This window comes from Carlito syrichta, unplaced genomic scaffold, assembly GCF_000164805.1.
Source record: "Carlito syrichta isolate Samal-C Ts95f unplaced genomic scaffold, Tarsius_syrichta-2.0.1 Scaffold300181, whole genome shotgun sequence".
Lineage (NCBI taxonomy): Eukaryota > Metazoa > Chordata > Mammalia > Primates > Tarsiidae > Carlito > Carlito syrichta.
Window position 1 is genome coordinate 60,426 of NW_007244277.1, and position 15,895 is coordinate 76,320.

The 15,895-nt window shown below is 40.6% G+C and overlaps 1 protein-coding gene across 1 annotated transcript in view; it reads left to right on the forward strand.

The window, feature by feature from the left end:
- The window catches only part of LOC103256986 (transmembrane protein 56-like), a 76,423-nt gene that overhangs the window by 327 nt on the left and 60,201 nt on the right, over nt 1–15,895 (forward strand). The window lies entirely within an intron of this gene.

Genomic DNA, 15,895 nt, shown 5'->3' on the forward strand with positions numbered 1-15,895 from the left:
TCCGGGCCAGATGGTGTCCGGCCCTCGGCCCGCGCTGCCCGGAGCCCCGCTCTCCGCTCGCGTTTTCCGGCGGTCCCGGCTGCCTGGTCGGGCTGGCGGCGCCTCCCAGGTCGCAGCTTAGAGGGAGTGGGGGCAGCCCCGGCAGCCGGAGGCGGAGCGGGGCCTCTCTTGTTGGAGACCCTCGCACAAGGCGCATCAAGTGGGCAAGCCCCCCTCCCCCGCCGCCTGCTGGAACAAGTAGCTTTTATTTACCCTTGCGGTTCTCAAGTGGGTCCCACTTTTAGCCACCGAGTGCTGAAAAATCTAGTGGGAAAGGGACCGGGCACAGCGTCAGAAAGGGAAATTGGTTTCTATTTTCAGCTCTACTGTTAGAAGCCCTGGTAAGTTTCTTAAACTAAGTGCCTCGGTTTACCCAGCTATGACAAGACCAGCATTTTCCTACTGTCCTGAGACGGCAGAGAAACGTCTGTGAAACCACAGGGTTCATTTAAGGGTCACTGTTGCTGATCTGTAATTTCTTAGTTGTACACGTTTGAGTGTTGATGTAATAATGCACATTTTTATATGAAGTTTACCTTAAAGAGTGTTCTTTTACAATATTCAAATTAATCCAGATTCCAGTTTGGCGACAAGATGGAAGAGCTTGTGTGGATGTTAGGAATTGTGTGAAGTAGGAAAGAAGCTGTCATTTTAGTAAAATTTGCATGCAGTCATAAATGGAGTAGAGAAAAATGAACTTTGAATTGTGATGTTTTTAAGTGAGATACTGCTGTGTGTTTAGGTTGGAAGTAACTTTGTCGTTGTGTAGCCAATTAAGATAATACATTATTACCTTTTAAGAGTGCTATATATAAGGTAGATAATTTATAGCCCTTGATTATTTTTTCCTTAAAGTGTATGGATGAAACTAAATTAGAAAAGTATATTCCCGGCATGTTAGAAAATTTTAAGAATGGCTCAAAGAACCATGGATTTTAGTTTACTTGCTACTCTCTTTTGTGTCAGCTGATGATCCAGAGAATAATATTTTGAGTATGCTTATCTTTTTCCCACCACTGCAATTCCTTTTATCACATTACCTCTCTCTGGAGTTGGAGTACTGACTGTATGATCTCGCATAAGTTTTACCTGTCTAGGCTGGATGCCTTGGACCCAGTTGCTCAGTCATTGTTATTTACATTATGAGATTTTCATTTCTCTTCCTTTCATTCTAGGCCTTCTTTCCCCTGTGAAGTAGGAAAGAGGCTGTCATTTTAGTAAAATCTGTATGCAGTCATAAATGAGGTTGAGAAAAATGAACTTTGGATTGTGATGTTTTTAAGTGAGATACTGATGTGCGTATAGGAAAGAAGGTGGAAAGAACAGTAGGTCTTTGTTACTAAAGCTGTTTACTTGGAGGTGACCAGGAGTGGCAGTGGTCAAGGGGCAGAAACTCTGCAGACTCCAGAAAAGCTGGGTCTTTGCTGAGGTCTTCTGAATAGATGCTGGAGTACAGTTGTAAGAATTTGACCTATCTTTCCCTTCATTTTCTGAAATCTCTATTGGACAGATTTCTTTGATTTACCATAAGAAATCTTGGGAGCAGGGAGCTGTCAGAAGTGCTAGATAGATTAAGAGCATTCCCTATGCAGGAGTGGGGAGAAGACAGTAGTGACTGGAGAGGTGGAAGACCCTTCCTGTAACCAGATAACTAGCAGGTAGTAAAGGCTCCCTACTTTTCCAAGTGTGAAATGGCAGTGGGCTGGGCTGCAAAAAAGGAAGTGGCACAGCTTCTAGACAAATTTTGGGATATACCTGAGGTTTGAGGGGCCCTTCTCCCTCTTTCCCTTTGAGAGTGTCTCTGGCTCCTCAGGGGCAAGTGCAGCTGTCCCACAGTTTTCAGATTGTTCACTCACCTCCCTTTGTGCTCTAAAGGAGACCCAGCATTCAGGTACTTCTCTCAGCGCTGGTCTTACATGTACTAGAGGAAACTGGGCAGTTTAATTTGTAAGGAGCCCTTCAGACCTCATGTCTGAACTTTGGCCTATCTTTTCCTTAATTTTCCTACCCTTTCTTCCAAATTAATATTCTATAGCCTACAGAGAAAGATTCATTTAGGCTTCAATATCTCTTGGAAGGTTAAAAAGTAGGAGACTCAGTTTGGCCGAGAAGAGTAAACTGAATAGTCTACACAGAGATACAGAAGACTGTAGTTTTTCTGTTGAGGGAGATAATGAATTAATTGTCTGGGTGAGCATTGTGGGTACTTGGACAAAGGAGGGCGGGTACGGGGGTGGAGTTGTGCTGGACAGCTTGTGCCCTTGTCGTTGATAGAGGATGACACCACCAAGCTAGTAGATCACCTTGTGCTTTCGCTCCTTCCATGTGCCTGTAAGAGGAAGAAGATAGCAGCATGGAGGTGGAGTTGCCATCTGTTCTTGAGGATGGGAAACAGACTCTAATTGAACACTAGGGATGAACTGTATTCACCTGGCTTTGGATGTATCACACAAGAGTATACATGGCATCAGGAAAGTGAGACTAATTTTGTAAGAAAACATAAGGTCTTTCAAGAGTGACTTGGGTGATACTTTTTCCTTGATGAGGATGAAAGGTCATCCTCCTTTGAGACTTGTTATGCCTGGTGATATAGTTAGATGTGCTGCAAGCAGATCCCAGACCCAAGGAGGCAGAATCAGGCAGGCGTAGCAAAAGGCGTTTCTTTGCACAGAGAATTGGTCTGTTCAAGGAGAAGGTGATTCTGTGAACATATGAGAAGGAGCTTGTGAATCAGTGTAAAAGGCCAATGTTTTTGAAAATAGCTGATGAAGAAGACAGCTGGAAGTCTATTCAGAGCTTGAACCAGCATGAAGGAAAGGAGTCCTGGAGAGTGGGACCAATATCATGGGGAGAGTTTGAGTGGTTGGCCAGAGGCTTGTCTAAAGCCGTGTTTCAGAAATGTTTTTGAACTACAACAGAACAAAATGCATTTTTACATTGAGACTTAGGACATAAGTATATGTGTATGAGAGAAAACTTTCCATTTCATTTCTGTTTCTATTCTGTGTTCTTAGAAACTAATAGCCTGTTAATTGATCACAGCCCACTACTTGGAAACCATTTGTCAAGTGAGCAGAAAAGTAGGTTGCAGTGGAGCAGGTGGAGTAAGGAGTTGGAGGTGCTGGGGGGGGTGCATAAAATTGATTAAGCGCTATCTGAACCTTTGTAGGTGGAGACAGAAGGGAGTATGGGAACTCATCTGGCATCTCAAGGGTTCAGGACTTACATCAGTGAACGTGAACGGATGGGGCAGACGCAGAAAAGGGGACTTCTTCCCCTGTTCACTTCAAAACGATTTGAAGAGAAGAGAAAGTGTAGAAGGACTGACGTTGGATTTGAAAGCAGCTTTCTTTTGAGCAGTAGATTTTTCTCTGTAGGTTAAATGAGAAGACAAATGGATCCAGAACAAATTGGCTGCTGGATTTAGATCATGTCCACTTTCATGGGCTAGATAGGGAGCAAAAGGGCATAGAGAAGAGTGGATGAGTGGGATTCACACTTTCCCTTCCATTTTTGAGAAGTTTGGGCAGAAGAAGTGAATGGAATGTGTTGTTTTGAAATCCCATTTGCTGATCAAACTTGTTTGGAAGTTGGCTGCTGACTTCACAGAGAATTTGAAAAGTATTTTCATTGCACTTTATAAAAGGGTTAGACTATCAGGATATCCTTAGGGTTTATTTCAAGATCTGTGATCAACTCCAGTCATCATTTATAGTCTTTGGGATGGCCACAAAACTTCTTGGAAAAATAGGTGAGGCAACCAGCAACTGTTAGCTAATTCCAGTATTTGACCTGGAATTAAGGGCAGAGTCTATCTGCATGCTTTTTGTTTTCCTTTTCATAACTATTAACACCAGACTCCAACATCTAACACTCCCACCAGCAAGTAAAACTAAACCTGGATAAAAAGCACACAGGTATCAGAGTACAGCCCAGTCTGTTGCCTAGTTACTGCTTGCTTTTATCTTTGACATTCCGACCTAGTTGGATCCTGTCTTTACTCATCCCTGCCTTGTCTGATTTTCTTGACTTAGTTGATATGTTTTGTGTTTGACTACACTCTTCCTCAGCTTTCTGGTTTCTGGAAAATCTAATGCCTTTCAACTCTTGCTTGTTTTTTTTCTGTGGCCCCCAATCTGACCTGTGGTGTCCATCTGACTACTACTGTGGAGCCGAATTCCGGATCCTGGCTTGTGCCATGTTATTGTCCATTGTATCCTATCATGGCAAACCCTGGAAACAACTGCATATTGATGAGTTTATACATTGGTTTTAATTTAACTTTGAATTTTGGGGATATTGAGAAGCTATCTTGGGCAAGTTAATTTTAATTAATTTTCTTCAAATAGTTTTTAAAAAGCTTTTAAAAAGTAAAACTTCAGCCTATTGAATATATATTTTGTGGAAGGGGAGGAAGAAGAAATTTTCTTTTTTTCTCTTTTTAATTTTTAATTTTAAAGATGCGGGGTGCAATTCGGGGTTAGGTATGCAAATGTTCATTATGCAGTACCCTTGTTGATGAAGTATGCCCCCCCACGCAGTTTTCCACTACTGCCAACCCCCCCCCCCCGGAAGTTTCCATGACTGCCAATCCCTTTCTTATAGTATTATGATAATTGTTCAAGGCCCACTATGAGTGAGAACATGTGGTACTCAGTTCTTTGTTTCTGTGATAGATCACTCAGTATTACAGACTCTAAGTCCACCCAAATTGCTGTGAAGTTCATAATTTTATCCTTTATGGCTATGTAATATTCCATTGTGTATATGCACCACATTTTTTTTCTTTTTTAATCTAACCTTCTTTTGTTGGGCAGCATGGTTGGTTCCATGTTTGTGCTATTGTGAATAATGCTGCAATAAACATGTGTGTGCATGTATCTTTTTCATAGAGTGATTTGAGTTCCTCTGGATATTGTCCCCTAGCAGGGCGACTGTGAGGTCATAATGGAAAGTCAATTTTTAGATCTTTTAGGAATCACTATACTGTTTTCCACAGAGGTTGTACTAGTTTACACTCCTACCAACAATGAAGTGTTCTCTTTTCCCTGCATCCTCTTCAGCATCTGTTGTTTTTGAGTTATTGATAATGGCCATCCTGATTGGAGTTAGGTGGTGTCTCAGTTTAGTTTTAATTTCCATTTCTTTGATGACTTTGGCTGCTCATATTTCTTCTTTTGAGAAGTGTCTATTCATATCTTTTGCCCATTTTGTAATGGAGCTGTTTGTTTTTTTCTTTTTGGCATGTTTGAGTTCCTTGTAGATCCTAGATGTTAGGCCTTTGTCAGACATACAGTTGACAAATATTTTTTCCCAGTCTGTGGGCTGTCTCCCTGCTCTCTTGATGGTTGGTTTGGCTTTTCAGAAGCCTATCAGTTTGATGAAGTCCCTCTTGTCTATCTTATCTCTTATGGCATGGGTACTTGTGGTTTTGATCAGGCATTGTTGCCAGTTCCAATTTCCTTAAGGGTGTCTCCTGTGTTTTCTAAGGTTCTTACAGTTTGAAGTTTTACATTTAGGTCTTTCATCATTTAGAGTTGATAGGAATTTTCATTTGATGAAAAGTTTTTAACAAATGTAAAAACCCATTTTATAAAGTGTTATATTTTAGAGACATTCTTAAAACTAGTCTTGCCGAATTAACGTGTTTTGCTCTAATACCTGTAAAATATTGAGACAATTATGAATCTACTCAAATGCTTTACAACTTGTTATATGCTGTTTTAAGGGCTTACAAAGATTTTGTATATGGTGGTAGGTAGGGGTCCAGTTTTATTCTTCTACATGTGGTTAGCCAGTTTTCCCAGTACCATTTGCTAAATATGCTTTCCTTTCCACAATGTTTGTTCTTGTCAGCTTTGTCAAAGATGCATTGGATGTAGGTCTGAGGTCTTATTTTTGGATTCTCCATCCTGTTCAGTTGATCTATGTATCTATTTTTGTACCCAGTACCATGCTGTTTTGGTTACTGTAACCTTGTAGTAACGTTTTCAGTCTGGGAATATGATGCCACCAGCTTGTTCTTTTTGCTGAGGATTACCATTGCTATATGGGCTCTGTTTTGCTTCCATATGAATTTAAGTATTGTCTTTTCTAGGTCTGTGAAAAATGTTGCTGGTAGTTTGATAGGGATTGCATTCAATCTGTAGATCATTTTGGGTAGAATGGACATCTTGATGATGTTGATTCTTCCAATCCATGAGCATGAAATGTTCTTCCACTTGTTTATGTCATCTTTGATTTCTTTGAGCAGAGTTTTGTACTTATCATGTAAAGACCGTTCACCTCTTTGGTTAGATGGATGCTGAGGTTCTCTCTCTCTCTCTCTTTCTCTCTCTCTCTCTCTGTGTGTGTGTGTATATGTGTATGTATGTGTGTGTGACTACTATGGATGGGATTTGGTTCTCATGCGGTTTGTTGTTAGTGTATAGGAATGTAATTAATTTTTGCACCTTGATTTTTGTATCCTGAGACTTTACTGAAGTTGTTTATCAGTGCAAAGAGGTTCTTGCAGACTCTATAGGGTTTTCTAGCTTTAGAATCATATCGTCTGTGAAGAGGAATGGCTTAAATTCCGCTTTTCTTATTTGGATATCTCTAATTTCTTTCTCCTGCCTGATTGCTCTGGCTTGGACTTCCAGTATATTATATTAAATAGTAATGGTGAGAATGAACATCCTTGTCAGGCTCCAGTTCTTAGTGGAAATGCTTCTAGCTTCTGCCTGTTAAGTGTGATATTGGCTGCAGTTTTGTCATAGATGATTCTTATTATTTTGAGGAATGTTCTTTCAGTGCTTATATGTTTTATCAAGAATAAATATTGGATTTTATAAAATGCTTTTCTGCATCTATTGAGATAATCATGTGATTCTTGATTTACATTTGTTTATGTGGTAGATTATATTTATTGATTTGTGGATGTTGAACTATCCTTGCATCACAGGAATGAAGCTAATCTGGTCATGACGAATTATCCTTGTAATATGTTATAGGATATGATTTACTAGTTCTCTTGTTGAGAATTTTTGCATCTATGTTCATCAGTGAAATTTTCTGTCCTTGTTGGGTCATTGCCATATTTTGTTATCAGAATGGTATTAGCTTCATAGAATGAGCTAGGGATGATTCCTTCCTTCTCAATTGCTTGGAAACATTTCAGCAAGATTGGTACCAGCTCTTCTTCATATGTCTTGTAGAATTCAGCTGTGAAACCATCTGGCCTAGGGCCTTTTGCGGGGGCAGGCAGGGAGATTTATTACTGAATCAATTTCTTGGATTGTTATTTGTCTGATTAAGGAGGTTGTGTTGTTAGGAATGTATCCATTTCCTCTAGATTTTCTAGCTAACATACAGATGCTTGTAGTGATATCTGATAATCTTGTGTTCTTTCAGGGTTGGTTGTAATATTATCTTTTTGGCTTTTGATTGTGTTTATTCAAAGTTTATCTTCTTTTTTTGTTAATCTGGCTAGGAGGTCTATCAATCTTATTTATCCTTTCAAAGAACCAGCTTTTTGACTTATTGATCCTTTTAATGATTTTTTTCTCTATTTTATTGTTAGATTTATTTTGAAAATTTTCATTCTACTTGCTTCTGACATTGGACTTTCCAGCTCCCTTAGGTGCAACATTAGACTATTTACTTCAGATCTCTCTGTTTTCTTGATTTTTGTGTGCAGTGTTATAAACTTCCCTTTCAGCATCGATTTCATGGTATTCTGTAGCTTTTAGTATGTTGTGCTTTTGTTTTTATTTGTTTCTAGGAACTTTTATCTCTATCTTGATTTCTATGTTAATCCAAAAAGCATTCAGAATCATGCTGTTTAATTTCCATGATTTGAGTGTTTTGAGTGGGGGGGGGGTTTCCTGTTAGTTATGATATGTTTTTATTCTATGGTCTGAGAAAATGCTTGGTATGATTTTGACCTTTTGAAATTTGTTCACACTTGATTTGTGTCTGAGGATGTGGTCAATCATACAGTGTGTTCCATGTACTGATGAGAAGAAAGTATATTCTATGGTTGTTGGGTAGAATGTTCTGTAGATGTCTGTTAGCTCTAATTGGTCCAATGTCAAATTAAAGTTCCAGATTTCTTGATTAGTTTTCTTCCTCAGTGATCTGTCTAAAGCTGTTAGTGGGGTATTGAAATCTCTGACTACTATTGTCTGACTCTCTATGTCCTCTCTTAGATTACTTAGCACTTGTTTTATAAATTTGGGTGCTCCTGTGTTGGGTGCGTACACATTCATGATAGATAGTTTTTGCTGGTGAATTGAACTCTTTATCATATGAAGTGCCCTTTACTGTCCTTTTTAACTTTTAGTGCTTTAAAGTTTATTTTATCTGATATAAGAATAGCTACTTCTGCTTTTTTTATTTTCCATTTTTCCTGGAAGATCTTTCTCCAGTCCTTTACCTTGAGCCTGTGGGCATCATTTGCAGTGAGATGGGTTTCTTGAAGGCAGCAGACAACTCACCAGGAATGGATCATGCTTTTTTATTCCATTTGCCACTCTGTGCCTGTTGAGTGGTGCATTGAGTCCATTAATGTTTAAGTTAATTATTGACATGTGGGGTTTGTTTTTGTCATATTGTTGTTAAGAAGTTGCTTTGCATCTTAGGCTGTGTGGCTGATTTGTATGGTCTATAAACTCTGGGCTTACTTATGCTTTTGTGATAGTTGAAACTGTTCTTTCATTTCCATGCTTAGAACTTCCTTAAGCATCTCCTGAAGGGCTGGTCTGGAGATAGCATATTCTCTTGGAGAAAGCATGACTGGGAAGGATTTAACTTCTCCTTCAATAATGATGTTTAAATTAGTGGGGTAGGAAATTCTTGACTGGAGTTGAATTTCTTTAAGGATGTTAAAGATGGGTTACCAGTCCCTTCTGGCTTGTAGGGTTTCTGCTGAGATGTCTGCTGCTATTCTGGTGGTTTTTCCCTTGGTAGGTGATTTGACCCCTCTCTCTAGCTCCTTTTCAGATTTTTTCTTTCATGCTAATCTTGGCAAATCTGATTATGTACCTTGGGCATGGACTTCTCATGTAATACCTCACAGGAATTTTCTGAGTTTCTTGTGTCTGCCTGGCTACCTCTCTAGTGAGATAGAGGTTGTTATCTTGGATGACACTTCAGAGGGCTTGTCCCAAGGTGTTCTCAGTTTCCTTTTTTCTCTCAGGGATGCCAATCAACCACAGATTTGGTCTCTTTACATAATCCCAGACCTCTTGTATGCTTTGCTCATTTTCCCCAATTCTTTGTTCCTTATTTTTGTCATACTGGGTTGGTTCAGTACAAACTCTGAGATTCTTTCCTTTGTCTGGTCAGTTCTGCTGTGAAATTCCAGGAACAAATTCTTCATTTCTAGAAGTTTGGTTTGATTCTTTCTTAGAATGGCTAGGTAAGGTTTCACTTCCTGTACTGTTTTTGTGGCCTGGTTGACTTATGTATCCACTTTTTCCTGGATCTTGTTGAGTTTCTTTGCCATCCATAGTCTGAATTCTGTGTCCTCAGGGGCAGGTCATTCTTGATGGGCTCCATTGTTTGGGGTCTGAGAAGCCCCTTTGGGAGTGTTGAATCATGAAGGCTTTGGGGATTGCTGGTGTTTTTTCATTTTTTCTTCCTCATCTGTGAGAGCAGTTTCTTCCCTCTTTATACTTTATTTTGTTATTTGATAAAGCTCCCATTATTTTGGTGATAGTTTGTGTCTTTTTTTTGCTTGATTTCCTCCTCTGGTCTGCCTGAGGCAGGTGGCAGGAAGGGTGGGGAACTGGAGGAAGACCTGGCACTGCTTTACAGTTATATAGCCTGACTGGAATGGGGCAAGTCCTTTCCTCCAGATTGGGAGCTTTCCCTGTCCTCTGTCATAAGCACCAGGGGCCCTGGCTGGCTGAGAACTCCAGTGTCTCCCTCCCTAGTGCGTGCTTCTCATCCAGAGGATTGGCAGCCAGCCAGGAGAGGCCCTAAGGTGCTACTCTGGCACAGGTGTTCTGGGGGATGTGAAGTGGCCTCCACCCATCTAGGGAATCCACTCAAACAGGGTAGACAGGAGGCTGCTGCCTTGCTGGGAGATACTCCGTTTTTCCCTCAGTGCACAGGCAGGCAGGGCCGTCCTCTCCACTGTTCCTAGAGGTGCACTGCCTACTAGTTCCCACCCTGCTCCATGAGAGAGGAATTACAGTGATGGCAGTCCCCTGAGGGCAGACTGCACCTACATCTCTGAACCAGGCCAGGGGAGTGCTAAGCCAACTGGAGAAACCTGCTGCTGGGAACTGGGGAGGCAGGCAGGAGGAATACCCACATGGCACAGACCACCCCCACAGGTGTACCCACAGAATCTCTTTGTGGGAGTTCAGTGGCTGTCGACTGGGGGTCACTGGGAACTGAAGTCTTCTGGTACCCCATGACTCTGGCTGGTGTTCCGACAGGTCCTTGCATTCTGGGCAGCTCTCTGCACATGCCTGGTGCCAGAGGGGGTGTAGAAGGTGGAATCTGGACTGTCCTTATCTTGGCTAGGACTGCAGAGGCTCACAAGGTGTGAGAGCACTCTCCTGATCTCATATCTGCCTCTTCTAGGAGTAGATGGGGCTTGGAACTGTCCATTCTCTGCCTACTGAGAGACCCACCAATAACCCCAGCCTGGGTTTCCAAGCCAATCCCCAAAGCACCAGGCCCATGCCTCCTTTTAGGCTTCTCTGATGAGAGTAGCATCCTTCGCTGTCTCCAGTTGGCCATCTTGGCCCTCCCCGGCCTAAGGTTGCTTCTAATACTGCTTCAATAAACATCCCTGCAAATACTGCCCATCTTTTCACTCTTGTGTGAATTTGTTTTGAGGTAAAAAAATTCACTCATTAGTATACTACTCATTTTATAATTCAGGTAACATATATCACAGTTTGTATATTATGCTATTCAATTCCTCAAATATTCATTCAGCAGTGAAAGTACAACAATGGATATGGGATTTCAAAGTGGGTCATTGTGCAACCCTTGCTTACCTGAACTCACTATCTGCTGGGGGATTAGGCATGAACACTTACATTGTTAGTTTTATTTATACTCCACCATGTGTCAAACAGGATTTGGAATGATTTACAAAGATGTATACGATGTGACAAAATAAAGTATACTTAGTATAGACAAGGAAAAAAAAGATGTGACTGAGGCTGGTTAGTGTGTTTTGAGGTCTTTTTCTCTTGCCGGAAGGTCTGGTTATAAGCTTTCTGGCAGCCAAAGGAAAAAAGCCAACAAAGCCATTACAGGCTTTAGGGTTTCCAGAAAAGAAACCAAATCAGAGACACCCACCTATTCCTGATTTCAGGAGACAAGGAAACATTTCTCCTTTGGATTTTCATTAAGAAAACACTGCACTTGCAGTGGCCAGCATCCTCAATAACATGCCCAGTATAGTACTGTAATACCTAGTGACTTTGCTTTTTGATGCCATCTCATATCACGTTGTTCAGTACTAGCCAGGGGTATCATACCTTGCCATTGCTCAGTGAACAGTCATAGGATAAGGTGTAGGTTTGTGGGTATAATCCAGAAATAGCCTTAAGAGGACCTAAAGGGATACATGACCAATGAAAACAGCAATGTGATATTGTTCCTGGACATTTTTTCCACTATGTAGCATATAGTATACAATGTTAGTGGAATTTCTGTGAGAAAAACCCATACAATACTAGGCATGTGACTTATGAAGCCAGAAATGAGGATTATTTTAGATGGCATTAACTTATTAGAATTATAACAATGGCTGAGCAAAGTATTTTCCTAAAAAAAAAGAAAAAGAAAAACAACAAACTCTGCCCTTGGCCTAAAATTATTAATAGGTTGTGCAGTGTGAGAGTATGTCACCAGGGCTTAGATATCTACAAGTTAGGCCAACTTGGCCTTATTTCACAAAGCTAGGAAAAGTTCACCTCTTATGAGTCTCCTGGATCTGAGCTTCGATAACCATATTCACCGAATTCTTGCCTTGGGAACATTACTCCCAAACAATTCTTCATTTCCAATCTAAGGGCTAAGCTTAGGATCTTTTACATGACTTGCCATGCCTGCATATACACATGAGGTTGGGGCCACCTGAAGTTTGTGATATGATGAAGGCATATTGGATTCATTTGCACATCACCTCTCTAGGCTGTGAAGTAGTTCAAAGAAATATGTCTTTAGATTTTTTGACTGCCTGACAGAATCAAACCAGATGCTGAATCAAGTAGACAAGTACCATGTTCACTGGGAAATAGTGCAATTGGAAACTATTTTAGGTGACGGCATTCTTATGGGAAGAGGTCAGCAGAGAAATCACTGTCAAAGACCTTGGAAAGAATTTTACGTGGACCTTAGGTAACAGGATAAAAGGCCACCTAGAGAATTAGTTGCCTTCTCATTTCAGCCCCTAAATTTTCCAGTCAGATTATCTGTGGAGACAAGTTGCAGAGCCCTTGGACCAAGAACTGAAAGGAGGGGGAAATGGTCACTTCCTTCAGATATAGAATAGAATATTTCTCCAGGATTTGGTGCCATTGGAGAAATAAGTGTAACATTTCTTGTTCAGGAAAGAGCTAGTGATATCAAGAGCTGTTCTTTCTTTTTTTTTTTTTTAGTTGGAGTCTCACTCTGTCGCCCAGACTGGAGTGCAGTGGCCGCTCCAGGCCACCGCAGCCTCACCCTGCTGGGCTCCAGCGATCCTTCCGCCTCAGCCTTCCGAGTAGCCGGAATTACAGGCATGCGCTACCATGCCCGGCTGATTTTTTGATTTATTGTAGAGATGAGGTCTTGCTGCCCAGGCGGGTCTCGAACCTGCGGGCTCAGGCAATCCACTCATCTCAGCCTCCCAAAGGCGCGGGATTACAGGCTGAGCCACCGACCCTGGCGAGCTGTTCTTTCTTGAGTGGTATTTCAGTCGTTGCCAAACAACAAACCACCCCCAAACCCTATTGGCTTAAAACAATGATTTATTATTTTCCATGATTCTGTGGGTTGGCTGATTCACTCAAGTGGGTGCATTCAGCTAAAGGATCAGGTGGGCTGGAGGATCCAAGATGGCTGCCATTGTGGCTGGTTGTACTGCTGGCTGTCAGCTGAGCAGCCACAATGCTCTCCTTGTGGCCTTTCATCCTCTCATAGACTAGACAGATTTCCTAACATGACGATGACTTCAGAACAGTGTTCCAAAAGTGTGAAAGGCAGACACTGCAAGGTCGTTTGAAGCCTGCCTGGGCTCCAGAACCCTCGTAGCCTCTCTTCTATTGTATTATATTTGTTAGCAGGTGGCAAGATAAGCCCAGATTCACAGGAGCAGAGACATAGACTCCACCTCAGCAGTGGAGTACAGGAGTGGCAACGGTCACATTGCAAAGGAATTTATGACCATGAAATGATGTACCACTGGTTGCTACATGTGTCAAGTACTGTGCTAGATGCATTTAACACAGTATCTTGCTTAAATCACATAACTATCACATAGTGTAGACATTCTCACCCTGATTTTGTAGAACTTGCATGTTATTCAGGATTTGATTTCTGAATTCCTCTCTAGCTGAATAGGATTTATCTTAAGAACCTAACAAGTGGGAGAAGTTTGCCAAATTATTCTTCAGTCCCTTCAACCCACTTAATTCTATCTCCTTTCCTGTAAGAAGCAGGCAAAAAAAAAAAAAAAAAAAAAGGAAAGAAAAGCAGGAAAAACAGAAGGCAGGAGATAAAGCCCTATCTTAGACCCTTTCCTGCATCCTAAGAACTTTCTCAAGGGTAATCAGATCCATGATTTGGAGGTAAGAAAAACTTCCCTGTCTCTTTAGGCTGTGACTTCCTAGGTAGCTTGACAAGTGACCCAGTGATCCCTTAAAAAAGAAAAAAAAGAGCAAAATAGTTTTGGAAAAAATTGTGCTTTGTCTAGCTTTTCCTTGATTTCACAGTGTTGGCAGAAAGCCAAGAGGTGTTCCAAGCCAAGAGGCTTCTTCTGTGATCGCTCCAGGAAGGGAAGAGAACTGATACAGAAATAAGTATATTAGAAGCCAGGTAGAAAAGGTTGACTGCAAAACCTCTTTCTTCTTTTCCCAGCCGCCCCCATGCATTGCAGAGCCACCTGGTCCTTGCTTCAACTTCAGGGCCTCATACTAACACAGACTCCTTCTAAGGCTCCAGTCTAGTGTTATATTTGAAATATTGATTTCCTTTAAGGTAGGCCACCAAATGGTATAAGTGTCAAAACTTTTACTTTTTATTTGTACCAGCTGTATTAATGTGCCCTTCTGATTACTATTCTTTCCTGGCTTATCCAAAATACAGTGGCTATAGTTGGAATTCAAAGGTTTTTAAAAACAAAGACTTCTTTATAAATGTTTTAAGTGGGGTAAGATGCTAAGAAGCAACATTTATCATGTAAATCACACAAATTTCCTAAGGGGAGAATTCCTCAATAGGTTTGAGTTGAGAGGCCAAGAAGCTGAAGAAAGAGGTAGAGAAGAAGGCCTTTTTTTTTTTCTTGTGGGTTCCATGCAGCCACGCTGCTTGTTAGGCAATATGAAAACAAACCCCAAGTAAAGGAGTAGGGTAGAAAACGAAAGGAAAATTTTAAATAAGACAAAAGACAAACTATTGACAAAAAATAGATGAATTATATTAGATTTCAGTTATTTTTAAGTTAAGGGTTAGGACATGTAAAAATTTAAAGAAATGTAAGCTAAGAAAATAAGAATAAAAGTTTTATTAAAATCCAATTAAATATACTGTACCTATAATGGGAGGAAGAACTGTTTAGGTGTGCAGAAACCAGGAGAGGACATGATTAAGTGAAAGAGCAGGAATTCTCAGGGAGGGGTTAAGGTTAGGATAACCCTCCCCTGCCCATGCTGTGTCAGAATTTCTTCATGGAGACTCTGGGCTGTTGGAAAAAAATCTGCATCAAGAAACCTTTTTTTCTTTCCAAAACAAACTATGGACAGGAAGACTACAGAATCTTCCCTATTAGAAGTCCAAATTATAGGGTGTAAAAAGACAGAATGATGATAGATAAGGGGAACTCTTAAAGAGACTTGTATCAGAGATATGAATTAACTGTCAAAGTAGTTCTCTGAGTTTGAGAAGCAAGATGGGGCCACCCCACAGCCTTTGAGTATGGATACTTTTTGTTGGGGGTATATGACCCTTACAGAGAGCCTGGTTTGGAGAACAAGGGTTAACCTCATTCCTGATCTATGTTCTATGATTGTAATTATTAAACATAGTTATGGGAAGAGCAAGGCTAATGATAAATGTATGAATATTTAACCTTAAATATTTTATACTTTGCTATAATAAAAACAGCCTATAAACCAAAAAGATTGTTCCAGGGAGGTGTCGAGGATATGTAGCAGGCAGAATCGAGCAGTTTCTCTTTCACTTGATTTCTGTTATATGCTCTTGGAGAAATAAGTATTAAAGCAGTAGGAAATAGAAAATAAAAATAAAGGATACCCTTATTCAAAGTTTAGTATCTTAACTGACAAGGAGGAACCGTGGAGAAATCTTTTCTATAGTCACAAGCAAGTCCTTTATATCTTAAATAATATCATTTATCTTAGAAAGGGGGTGTAATTAATTATATTAATATGGGCTTCCTTTGGCTTTTCTGACTTAGTCCTCATTTTCTTCCCACTTGCTTCAGTTTAAAACTATGCCATTAATATTAGAGGATTTAGAGAAAGTGGGTTGACTGTTTTGTGCAGCTGACTTCCTATAGACTTTCACTAATGATACTGATGGTTCTTGAACTTGATGCTTAGAAAAGAAAAAGAGGTGTAATGTTTTCTGCATTTAATTCTCCTAGCTCCCCCACCAGAGCTCTGAAAGTACAATCAAAACAGCA